We start from the raw sequence: 13,261 nt of genomic DNA, 5'->3' as shown, positions 1-13,261 counted from the left end.
TGTTAATTTGAAAGTATTGCGAAACGTAACTTCGCTTTAGTTTTTAAATGATTCGATGTGCAGGAGCACCAAAAACCCCATGTTATTCATATGGGAAAATCGGCGAAAATCTGTGAATTTTCATTTAACATTACGGGAGGGTGTGGGATCTTATCTAGAAGGGCCTACCGGCCCTCTAGAATAGGAAAATTTTCCGGTATCATTAAAGTAATGTCTTTCTGCTCACAAAGATCGTCAATGGTATTTATGTATTTTGTTTTTGATAATAGCATTTCCGATTTCAAAGCACCAGAAAAGCATCTGGACAAAACAGTGCACCCGAGTAACCATCCGCACAGCAAGAACCTCGGTGATTTCGAATTGAAGTACTCGAAACTGTTTTCCAGGAAATCCGATAAATATTGCCAAACATACTGATTGAAGTTAGCCATGAAAGCAGGTATCCACCCTAGAAATAATTGCATTATTTGTGAAGTAACTACCTTTTGTGACACGTAAAAAATACCTCTCTGATCTCTGTAACTTTCCTCTAAGGAAAAGGATGTAGCCAACGACGACACCAAAGACATGATTAGCAATGCCGTAGCGATCAAGCACCACGTGGGCGTATCTAAACCATTTACCGATAAACGCGTGCCGTGTTCATTTACTGTGTTTAAACATGTTGCAATGCGACTGTCACCCATTAAGAAAGTAGGAGAAACGTGATAAAGAAAAACGTTTTCGGGTTCTAATGAATAGGTTACGTCAGCCATATTAATAACCTATAAACATTAGTACAAACGTTAAAAATATAAAGGAAGAACTACAAACCCGGGATGTACAATGATTTCTGATTTTGTTATTGATTTTGGATTTCTTTAGTTGGATTTCGCGGATAGCGTACGGGATTTCGTGAATGACTGACCCCTCGGGTAAACACCTAAAATCTATTCTCGTCTTTATATGACTAATTCGTTTCTTTAGGAACTATACCTGCATAAAGAGACTGTCTAATCATGAGTTTGTTTTTTGAATTTATATAGGATTTACAATGTTTTCTCGGTTTTGTTCCAAGTTCATTTTAGGATGAAAAGAAACGCCGTGCCATCTAGGTTAAAACTTAAGCAATCATTTACAATATTAAGTACGCCAATAAGTAAGTATCCGACCCCGCAAACTAAGAAGTATCCGAGGAGCCTGCAATTAAAGAACTATTAGAGGAGCCCGCAAATAAAGAACTATCCGACATCACACCAAGGAGTACTATATCGGGCCCACACCACACCCACACAAATACGTAAATATCCAACCCAGACAGAAAACTTAAGAAATCCGAAATCAATAACTTAATGAGAAATCCGGAAAGAAATCAAACGTATTTTTGCTGATTTCGAAATCTCATGAAAAATCCGAAATCAGTAAAGAAATCACAAAATCTGAAGCCAAATCACAAAATCATTAAAGAAATCGCAAAATTCATGAAATCAAAAAAAAGCACAAAATGCGACGAAATCAGGAGAAAAATTTCAAAATCCGAGTAAATCATGGGAAATACCTTAATATCTAACGAAATCTGGGGAAAATCGCAAAATCCGACGAAATCAAGGGAAAAATCTCAAAATCCGACGAAATTACGAAAAGAATCTATAAATCCGAGGAAACCACGGGAAATAACTTTTTATCAAACGAAATTCGGGGAAAATCTCAAAACCCTAGGAGATCGCGAAAATACCTTAATATCCAACGAAATTACGGGGAAAATCTCAAAATCCAATGAAATCACGGGAAAAATCTCAAAATCTGACGCAATCACGAGAAAATTCTCAAAATCCGAGGAAATCACTGGAAATACCTTAATATCCAACTAAATAATGGGGGAAATTCCAAAATCCGCCGAAATCCGTTGAATTTTATCGAATTCGGAAATCAAGCTAAATCCGACGAAATCAAGTGAAATTAAATGAAATCAAACTAATTCCGACGAAATCAATCGAATTGCGACGAAATCAAATTGGATTTCGAAATCCCGTACACTTTTTCCAAAAACATCCGACCCCCTCGGATGTTAATGATTATAATTTGTAACTTAAAACGGAATGAACACGTCTTAAATCGTCATGAAAATAAAGTTCCCTAGAGATGTTTTAGTAAGATGTGAGTGAATGAATGATCAAAAACATCAGAAACAATTCATTTACTAACCTTTTCCCGTGTTGCGGTGGCAAGCGTATGAGCCAAATGATTACTTTAATAACCGCGGACTTTCAAAAGAGTTTCCGAGATGTTTAAAAGTGGTATATATTTTAATCTAATAAAAAAAGCAGAAATATTGAACTCGTAAATATGAATTATAACAAAAAATATGAATTTATTATCGAATTACTTACGATACGTTACGAATATTGTTAAGAATATACGCCGGAAGAAAATTAAAAAACGGATACCAGAAAGAAATATTTCCTTTAATTATATCTCGTCCAAATTCATCGGAATACTGTATCATAATGTAAATAATCCTAGCAATGTCCATAAATTACGTATAGGGTACTTTCCAAACTCACGTATGATGTTCCAAACTTAAATTCTCGTGAATGATTTAATCCTTCAGACATCTTGCGTTTACGTAACAACGCCCTAAACACCAATTGAATTTCGGAGTGATATAAGTTAAACAACTAAATTTCTATAAGGGACTCGCAGCGATCTGAAATTTAAGATATGGTCTTAATACTGTATTGAAATATTTTTGTCGGCACTCCTATGGAGTTCTTGAATCATCGCTTCAAAATATATTTTCAGAATGAACAGATCTGTGTTAATTTGAATATATATTACAGTTTCCGTACAAATATAATTCCACGTAATTTACCGCAATACATACGTCCATTAAAATGAGTATTTTTGAAAAGGAGAAATTGCGGCCGCGTTCACACTCGACACTTAAAAACAGTTTTAGAAAGGTGTAAATTGTGACCTTAAGGTGTTAACCATGTAGATCTTTCAAGAGAAAATGTTCATTCTCATTTTCAGTTGTTTTTGTTTTTTATTTTAAATAAAAGGAATGATCATTTTCAGGTGCAGGTTCTATATAGATAACAGTTAAAGGTTACATTTCGACCTTTCTAAGGTTGTTCAAAACGGTTTCAAAATGTCTAGTGTAAACGTGACTGAAGTGTGTTATATGAAACGCTAATTATCAAAAACAAAATCAGTATTCTGATTGCTTTGTCGTCGTGAAATCCTTTCCTCCAATGACTTTCATTTCATAGAGTAATTTTAAATATGAAAAGGCAGATCTTATGTTAAAGAAATGAAAGGGTTTTGTCGCACGTTTTCCCGATATTGGTGTTTATCATCAAGTTGTTTGTCTAAAATAATTTATATTGTAGAACTTCCAGTTACCTTATTATCCTATGATCTGAGACGTTAGCTATATTAATCTTTTTCTGAAATATCTAACTAATACTTGTGGAAGTACTGGAAATGCTTTCTCCATAAGCTGACATTCTATTCGTGCTTAGTCTCTGACAACACTGTGAATCGATACAACACACTTCAACACTATCAAGTCGGAGAGATTTTAAACTCGTTACGACGTCAAAATTCTCCATATATGCCAGTTGTATTAAAGGACATTGATACAATTTTTGCAAGATTTAGACGAATATATTGCGATTGCAAGAAAGACAGAGCGCTACTAAAAGGCTTATATATGTATAAGTTTACTGGAAATATGATTTCCATATTAAAATGTTTAAGCAATATATTATGAATATTAAGTTAAAATAGATAGTATTGATTATACCTGGCTAAATCGAGTTTAAAATGCTAAATATTCCACACGAAAATTTTCCATCGAAACCTGAGAAAATGGTCCAATTTCAGGTCTAGAAATCTTCGCTGTCATTTAGACAGGGAAATGCACGTCTAATTTTAAAGAAAGATGTCCTTTTGTATGTGTTAGTTCATGGTTATAGTTAACATTAGAAAAATTTTGTGTTTGCGGTGTTATTAAACATGAAAGCGATGTTAACAGGGGAGGAGGATTTTATTGCCTTGGTCAACACGCTATTCTTCTAATCAACATTTTAATGAGTTTCCAACGGATTTGGATGTCCTATTTTTCCTGCGACTCCGCCCATTCGAGAACATTTGCACCACAAGACAAATTGGGTGTACGCTTCTGAGAGATCTTGGCAGCTACTTGAGGAAATGTTCTCTATTTGCACTTATGTTTATTTTCTTATTAAAATATAACGAAATATTAAATCTATAACCCTATTTTAAGGTTAAGTGTTTTGGAAGCCCATATCTTTGTATAACTACGTGTTGTAGGCTTCTCATTCATTGCCATTTTTACGAGGGGTTTGACGTTTTTGAAAAAGTACATGTACGGGATTTCGAAAACCAATTTGACTTCTTCGGACGACTTCGTTCAGTTTTGTCAGATTTCGTTGGATTTCATTTGATTTCGTGGCATTTTGTTTGATTTCAAAATTTGATAAAATCCAGATTTCATCGGATTTTGAGATTTTTCTCGTGAATTCGTCGGATTTTGTGATTTTCTTTTTGGAATTTGGATTTCGTGAATTTTTAAATGGATTTCACGATTTCATTTTGTGATTTCTTTATTAGTTTTGTGATTTCTTTATTGATTTTTTGAATTCTTTATTGATTTTGTGATTTTTTATTTGATTTTGTGATTTCTTTACTGATTTTGGGATTTTTTATTTGATTTTGTGATTTCTTTACTGATTTTGTGAAGGTGTCAAATATGTGTTCATTGGAAACGAGTCTTTTGAGAATCAAATTGTGTTAATCTTTATTTTTATCATAGCAGTGAGATTTTATTAATCGAAACACGAATATTACATCGTCAGGTGATCGTTATTATAAAAATTTTATTAAATATATTTTCTATCATGGTGATTTACTGATTTATGCTCTCCATCGGAAGTCACACGACGAAAATCAATAGGAAAATTGTTACCTGCATAGACAAATGCATAACAGCACTTTCCGGGATCATTAAAGACACGTTTTTCTGCTGACAAATATCGTCAATTGTGTTTATATATTTTTCATTTGATAGGAGAAAATCTGATTTCAAGGCACCCGAAAAGCATCTGCTCAACACCGTACACCCAAGTAGCCATCCGCACAGCAAGAGCTTCGGTGATTTCAAATTCTCGAAACTATTTGCTAAGAAATCTGATAAATATTGTCAAATATATTGGTTGAAGTTGGTCCACAATGCAGAAATCCATCCTGAAAATCGTTGCATTTAATTCAAATTGACTTCGTTTGTAACAATACCTGACGTATATCAATTAAAGTTCAACTGTTTAGGTTTCGATTTCTAATCATACCTTTTTCAGTTCTGGTGCTTCCCCCTAATATTTTTGATCGCAAAGGTGTATTCAACGATGACACCATAGACAGAAGAACCATAGCCGTTGCGATGAGACACAACGTGTGCCCATCCAAACCATTGATAGATAAACGGGTGTCGTGTTCATTGTCTGGGTTGACGCATGTTGCAATGCGGTTATCACCCATCAACATGGTTGGAGAAACGTGATAACGAAAAACATCTTCAGGTTGTAATGAAAAACTTTCTAATGACATGTCAATAACCTGTTGAAAACGAGGTAGATAATTTGTTTGGTTTTTCAATCAAGATATAGTTATTCTAAATTTAATTTTTTCTCAAGTAAAACATGGTTTATTTCAAGGTTTTAAGTCTTTTTATTAACTGAGTGAGTAAATGTTTTAGCACTATATGAGTTCAACTGGGAACATAATAAAAATTTTGGATACCAAACCTTCAGCTGAGTTGCGGCGGCAAGTGTGTGGTAGATAATTTTATTTTGGTAACCGTAGACCTTCCAAAGTGTTTCCGTGATGTTTAGAAATGGTACAAATCTCAATCTAATGTAAAGGGTAGCGCAAATATTGAATTGGCAAATAATAACATGCAATGTGTTTTTACTGATATTGCTGTATTAAGTTACTCACGTTACATTCCGTATATTACACAGGATGTAAGCCGTGTGAAAACCCTGAAATAATTGTTATATGTAATAATGCCATTTACAATGAGTGGTCCCAAATTCTGGCTATCCTGTAAAATGTTTCGTGATGTGTTTTTTAAAGTTATATACATTTGCAATATAAAAGTTTGGTTTCATCTTGTATCTTAGGAAGAATAATACTAAATATTTATACTTACAACTATTGTTCCAAACTTAAATTCTAGTGAATTATTTCCTTCAAGCATCTTGGGAATGGGTTAAATATTTTAATTCATTTTAGATATTTTTTGGGGATCCGATAAGTGCGGCTGTACACTTGCGAAACATTTACCGAATGTAGAATGCATTTTCTGATATTTTACTGTATTTATTCTAACATCTTACCGTTTATTTTACTTCGGCCCCTACCTTTGTGTACTCTCGTGTAAAATGGCTCTGTAATGATTGTAACTATTTGACTTTTTAAAATGGGAAAGTGTGTTGTATGAAACCTTATTTACAGATATATGAGTTTCTACGTGTCCAATGAACTGCTGGCTATGACTATCATTACATAGACCACTTACGTAAACCAGCTTGAATTATGGGAGAGGGATTTTGAATTTTCTAGTCTTATTTCACCCTTTATCTCCGATTACCATCAATTTTTATGCCTAAAACGTATTTCGAAGCTCTCTGTTATCTTATTATCGAAATTTTAAGAGTTGCTCTATGATCTTTGTTACATTTAGCTGGAAGTCTTATTTAAGCTATTTCTTAAAATGAAAAATATAAGAAAGAGTGACGTGGATAATCAGGGCCGGATTAACAATTTTTCGGGCCCTAGGCAAGGCCTTAGTTCCGGGCCCCCCAACAGACCACAGTTTAAGATAATAGAGAGACATATTTTTAATTTGCTTAACACTTAACAGAATATTTAATTTCTTTTTTAACTCGATAGTTAAATTTCTTTCAAGCTAAAGAAATTTATCAATTATCTCTTCATAGTCTATGAAGTCGTTTAGTAAATCCTTTTCAATATATATATCAAAGATAAAGAACTTAATTTTTCTTGGGCTACTGTGGTTCTGAATTAGTTTTTCACTCATTTTAGAGCTGAAAAGGATCTTTCGCCAATTGCATTGCTAATTGGCAAACACAAGTAAATTCACAAAATAATTTCTAAGTTTGAAAAGTTGAAATAATATTATTGTTACGAATAAAGGAATGTAATAATTCTGGGTTTTTGCTTTCTTCATTCTTCACGAAATGTTTGAATTGTAGCAGTTTGTTTTCAATATTTAAATCATTGCAATACATTTCTGCCAATTCTTGGAAACCTCCAGAGAACGTTTCATCGGGGGCATTAAAGTTTAAAATAGGTTTGAACTTTTCATCAGTGACCTTGTTAACTTCGGATCGTTTTTAAGTATTTGTCATAAGATTGTCACATAAGACGTAAAACACTTTTATTTTGAAAGCGTCCCGTCCACTTATCATCGTTTTTAGCTACATTGTATGATGCACATCTACGATAAGGCTCTTTGTTTGGCCTGCCCTGTTGTACTCGTACTAGTACCAGTACCAGTAGACGTGAAATAGTAGCGCGTTTGGCAGTATAGAATTTTTCGTTCGTCATTTAAGGGAGAGTGAATGGGACAGAATTATGGTGATGTGATTTTTACGTTCGTGTATTTTAAGAGGATGGGGTTTATAATAGTAACTTTAAGCATTGCATTTAATTGTACCAGTTAGGTTAAGCACTTTGAATTGTGTTTTACGATTGCTCTACATATTTAAAGCGAGATAGAGGATTATGGTGTTACCTTAATTAAAATGGAAGGTTTAATACTCCCTTTAAAATTCCTGTCACCCGTCGACAATGAGGGTTTCACCCTTTCAATCCCGCTCCCTATTTCAAAATTCAAAGAAATCAAGGGAATTTTTAAAAAGAAAAACGAAGTATATTCTGACGTTATATTTAGAATGGTCTAAAGGAGATGTTTATTATTAGGTGTTACATGTATTTCTTCACAAATCTAGAACAATTTTAAAAGAAAGTACTAGCTTGTAGCCCCGAATATTACAATTATAACGTAAGTAAATTTATTGAAGTAAGGATTAAGGGTTATAATTTTTTAGGGCATCGAGCGGCTATTCACTCTCATTCTCTGTACTTCTTTTAATGGGCATTTACGGGTATTTCATTTAACCACTGTTAAAGGATGCGCATCATGCGGGTACTCACGTTTTCCGTTCGTGTCATACAATTATAATTATAACAGAAGTAAAAAATTAAAGTAATCATTTTAAAAGAGTTAAGGTAGCGCCTCGAGGGGCTATTCACTAAAATATTTCTGTACGCCTGTCAAGTATAGTACGATGTGGCTACTATTACGAGCCCAACCCTTGGGTCGCCTTGTTCTTTCCTGCACCTTCATCAAAGAACCGTTTTCGTATTTTTTTCCCTTTTTTCGTTATTTTGTTAATTATCTTTTTTGTGAGCTGAGCCATTATTTAAAATTTTTCAAATTATCACGAACACCGTGAATAGAGCTTATCAAGGAATCATAAAATGCAACTCCAGTGTTTAATGACTGTCAGTAACAACACGAATTCAAAATGAAATTTCATCCTCCGAGGATAGCCACTTCTGAAGATACATTTCCATTGAATTTTTAAGTTTTTTATCGTCTTTTTCTTTATTCCTTTATAAATTGCCACTTTAATGTTTATAAGTCGCCACAATGTTTTGGGTAACAGGTTTTTGAACATTAGGCTGCCGTTACAACTCACCTGGCATTTCCATGGTGTCAGTGACGTTATGTTTCAGCAGAGAGAGAGTGGGGAATATATATATATATTTTTTTTTGGATTTTAATTATATCAATTTTTGAAAACTGGCTGATTACGGGCCCCTCAGATATCCGGACCCTAGGCAATTGCCTAACTTGCCTAGTGGTTAATCCGGCCCTGTGGATTCAAAATAACAAAAAATAAAACTTAAAATGATTTTCACTTCTAATGAAATTTAATAAATTTGTGCTAAATTTTATACCGCGTGAAATACATTTATTCTGTGACTTTCGATCTTTCAAACTTAGGTTTATTATAAAAAAATGGCGCTATAGTGGAAACCCAGCTTGAAAACATGTTAGCCAACGGAATAATTCGAAGAAGCCATTCCCCCTACTCTTCGCCTATTCTTTTGATAAAAAAGAAGCGACTTCGAAAGCCCGAGGAAGGGACTAAGGGGGGCGTACTATTAGCGTCGAAAAGATTAGCATCGAATGAGAATAGCGTCGAAAATTTTATTTTGAAGCAATAGCACCGAATGGAAGTGAATCGAAAATCTTAGCATCGAATAGAATAGTGTCGAAAGGAATAGCATCGAGGGCGTCAAGCCCGCCATTGGAATAGTGTCGAAAATATTTTAGAAAATTAGGATTAATAGCGAAAGGATTATCGTCGAATTTATGTGAATGAGATTAGTATCGAAAAGATTTGTATTTAAGTAAGCCAATACTTGACATTTGCTCATCAATGAAAAGTAAGCTTTCACGATCACTGTTCTATTCAATTTTCCAGCGTAAAAATCCCCTCTGTCCAGGGTTTTAGAATACCTTGGGCCAATGTGTACCTCTTTGGTAGGATTTTAACACAACCAACACTTGATTCAGATTAATTAGACCACGGGGAGTTCGACAAAAATTGTGAAAATATTCTAAACCCTCCGCAAGTTGGTCAAAAATGTTTTGGAAAATTTGAAAATTGCATATTATTATTGAGACCGTTGACCGCCTAAACGCGTTCTGCACTCAATCTTGAAAAATTACTAGGGGAAAAACATAATAACAAGGGCTCGCGACGGAAATATAGCTATGAAATTTTAAACACCCGCTGAAACATTTACAATTTTCATATCACGATAGAAAAATATTTTGAAGAAAGCTCCACTTTTAAAAGTAAACAATATTTTGGAGAGACGTAATATTATTTCGAAACGTAAATGAAGATAAATATATTTTGGAAAAGGCATAATATTATTCGGAAAACTAACTCAAGGTAAACATCCATATTTAGGAAAAGGCATAATATTATTTGGGAAATAAATGAAGATAATCAAAAATATTTTGGAAAAGGCGTAATATTATTTGGAAATAAATGAAGATAAACCTCAATATTTTGGAAAAGGCGTAATATTATTTGGGAAATATATGAAGATAAACAACAGTATTTTGGAAAAGCTGTAATATTATTTGGGAAACTAAATAAATGAATATATCAAAATTTTGGAAAAGGTATAACAATATTTGGGAAGTAATTGAAGAGAAACAACAAAATTTTGGAAAAGGCGTAATATTATTTCAAAACGTACATGAAGATAAACAACAATATTTTGGAAAAGGCGTAACATAATTTGGGAAGTAAATTAAGGTAAACAATATTTTGGAAAAGGCGTAATATTATTAGGGAAATATATATGAAGATAAACAACAATATTTTGGGAAAGGCGTATTATTATTTAGGAAATATATTAAGATAAACGTCAATATTTTGGAAAAGGCGTGATATTATTTCGAAACGTACATGAAGATAAACAACAATATTTTGGAAAAGACGTAATATTATTCGAGAAATATTTGAAAATAAACAACAATATTTTGGAAAAGGCGTAATATTATTTGGGAAATATATGAAGATAAACAACAATATTTTGGAAAAGACGTAATATTATTCGAGAAATATTTGAAAATAAACAACAATATTTTGAAAAAGGCGTAATATTATTTGGGAAATATATGAAGATAAACAACAATATTTTGGAAAAGACGTAATATTATTTAGGAAACTAAATAAATGAAAATATCAAATTTTGGAAAAGGTATAATATTATTTGGGAAGTAAATGAAGATAACAAACAAAATTTTGGAAAAGGCGTGATATTATTTCGAAACGTACATAAAGATAAACAACAATATTTTGGAATAGGCGAAACATAATTTGGGAAGAAAATTAAGATAAACATCAATATTTTGGAAAAGGCATAAGATTGTTTGGGAAGTAATTGAAACATTTTTCAGAAATATTTTTCGCAATTAAAATTACACCTATTTCAAAATTTTCTTGTTTATCTTCATTTACTTTTCGAAATAATATTACGCCTTTGCAAAATTTTGTTGTTTATCTTCATTACCTTTCGAAATAATTTACGCAGGTGTTTAAAATTTCATAGATTTATTTCCGTCGCGAGTCTTTTGTTATTATGTTTACCCCCTAGAATTTTTCAAGATTGAGAGCAGAACGCGTTATGGCGCTCAGCGGTCTTAATGGTGGTAAGTACATGCAATTTTGAAAATTTCAAAACGTTTTTGATCAACTTTCGGCTGTTTAGAATTTGTTCACTTCGTTTTTCGAACTCCTCGTGGTCTAATTAATCAGAATGAAGTAAAATCCTACCAATTCTTGGTCTAATTACGTCACTTTTTAAGGTAATTTAGGCAAGCTTTCATTTGTTTAATGAGGACTCAACGTCATTAAAAGCGACGTTGTTGTTATCCATCCTATTACATAATTGAGAATAAATAACCTGAACCTAACCTCACCTCATCTGAAACTAACCGAACCAAGCCTAACCTCAACCTAACCAAACCTAATAAGCCACTTACCCATCACAAGCTATGTTTCGACTATAATGACGTACGACATAGTTCCGTGTCGACCGTATTCCGATTTTGTTATTTTCATCCTCATTCCATTCGATACTAATCAAATTTGTCAAAATGTGGTTCGCTGCTAATCCTAAGAAAGCGAATTTTTTCGACTTTAAGGACGTTCGATACAATTCCTTTCGACTCTAGGTTAAATTTGTAAATTGAAGGAGCAACTCTCTATTCGACATTAATCCATTCGATACTATTATGCGACCCCGACTAAGGGGATAAATGCACCAGAAGGGGAAGAATCAGACCACACGCAGGAAGATTTTCGGTTTTGCGGGGATTTCCGTAAACTGAATTCCATCACTGTCCCCGATGTTTATCCAATACCGTTGATAAGACAACAGGTGGATCGCCTACAGGGGTCAAAGTATTTCTCAGTGTTGGATCTGAAGGATGGATTCTGGCAAATAGAGCTGGAGGAGCGTGCTAAGCCTTTCACAGCCTTTGTCACGCATAAAGGACTGTATGAATTCAATGTTTTGCCATTTGGCTTAAAAAATTCACCCGCTACCTTTCAAAGGTGTATGGAATTCATTTTTGAAGCAACCCTCACCAAAAACACTGAGATCTACTTCGATGACCTGTTGGTAAGGTCGCCCGCAGTTGACTTACACATAAAAGACGTGGGACACGTACTCACGCGTTTGAAAGAAACGGGGTTGACATGTAAGAAAGAAAAATGTCTCTTCATGCAACTTCAGGTTATGTACCTCGGATTCAAAGTGAGCTCTCAAGGTATAGAGACCGATTTAACAAAGACCCAGGCAATCCGAAACTTTCCACGCCCTAAAAACGTGAAAGAATTTCGATCGTTCCTTGGCATGGTAGGGTGGTACCGTGAATTTATACAAAATTTCTCGGACTTGGCATTACCCCTAACCAATCTGACAAAAAACGTGACGTCAACCCGACTCCAATGGTCGGACGAATGTGAAACTAGTTTCATAGCTATTAAAGCGAAACTAATCGAGCCTCCCATACTTAGCTACCCAGATTACTCGCTACCGTTTTTCTTGCGTACAGACGCGAGTCTCGTGGGATTAGGCGCCATATTGTATCAAGTTGATCGAGACAAAAAGGAACGCGTAATATCTTTCGCCAGTAAAAAACTTAAGGAGGCAGAGACTCGTTACCATGCCACCGAGCGCGAGCTATTAGCGGTCGTATGGAGCGCGAATAAATATCGACACTATTTGGACTGCGTCGCGTTCACGTTAATCACTGACAATAGTGCTTTGCAATTTCTTTCAAAAATGAAAAACGCATCTTCGAAATTAACCCGTTGGGCAGTCGAATTACAAGAGTTTAATTTTAAGGTAGAGCACCGTAAAGGTAAAGACAACGTTGTTGCCGACGCTCTGTCACGTTGCCCCATTGACACGACTGATAATGATCTAACGGACTCCACACGTTTTGAGGAAATTTGCTGTCAGCTAGATGACCAAATCAGGGACATTCCCAATGTTAGTGCCATTGCGGCGCATGAAACCAATAGTAATCCTATTCGAGAGTTGCGAACGCTCGCCGAAGCTCAAGATAGGG

This window comes from Phalangium opilio, unplaced genomic scaffold (genome assembly GCF_054372755.1).
Source record: "Phalangium opilio isolate 3A_F unplaced genomic scaffold, DU_Popi_V2 ptg000002l_1, whole genome shotgun sequence".
In the NCBI taxonomy this organism is placed as follows: domain Eukaryota; kingdom Metazoa; phylum Arthropoda; class Arachnida; order Opiliones; family Phalangiidae; genus Phalangium; species Phalangium opilio.
Note: the sequence above shows the minus strand (reverse complement) of the source record.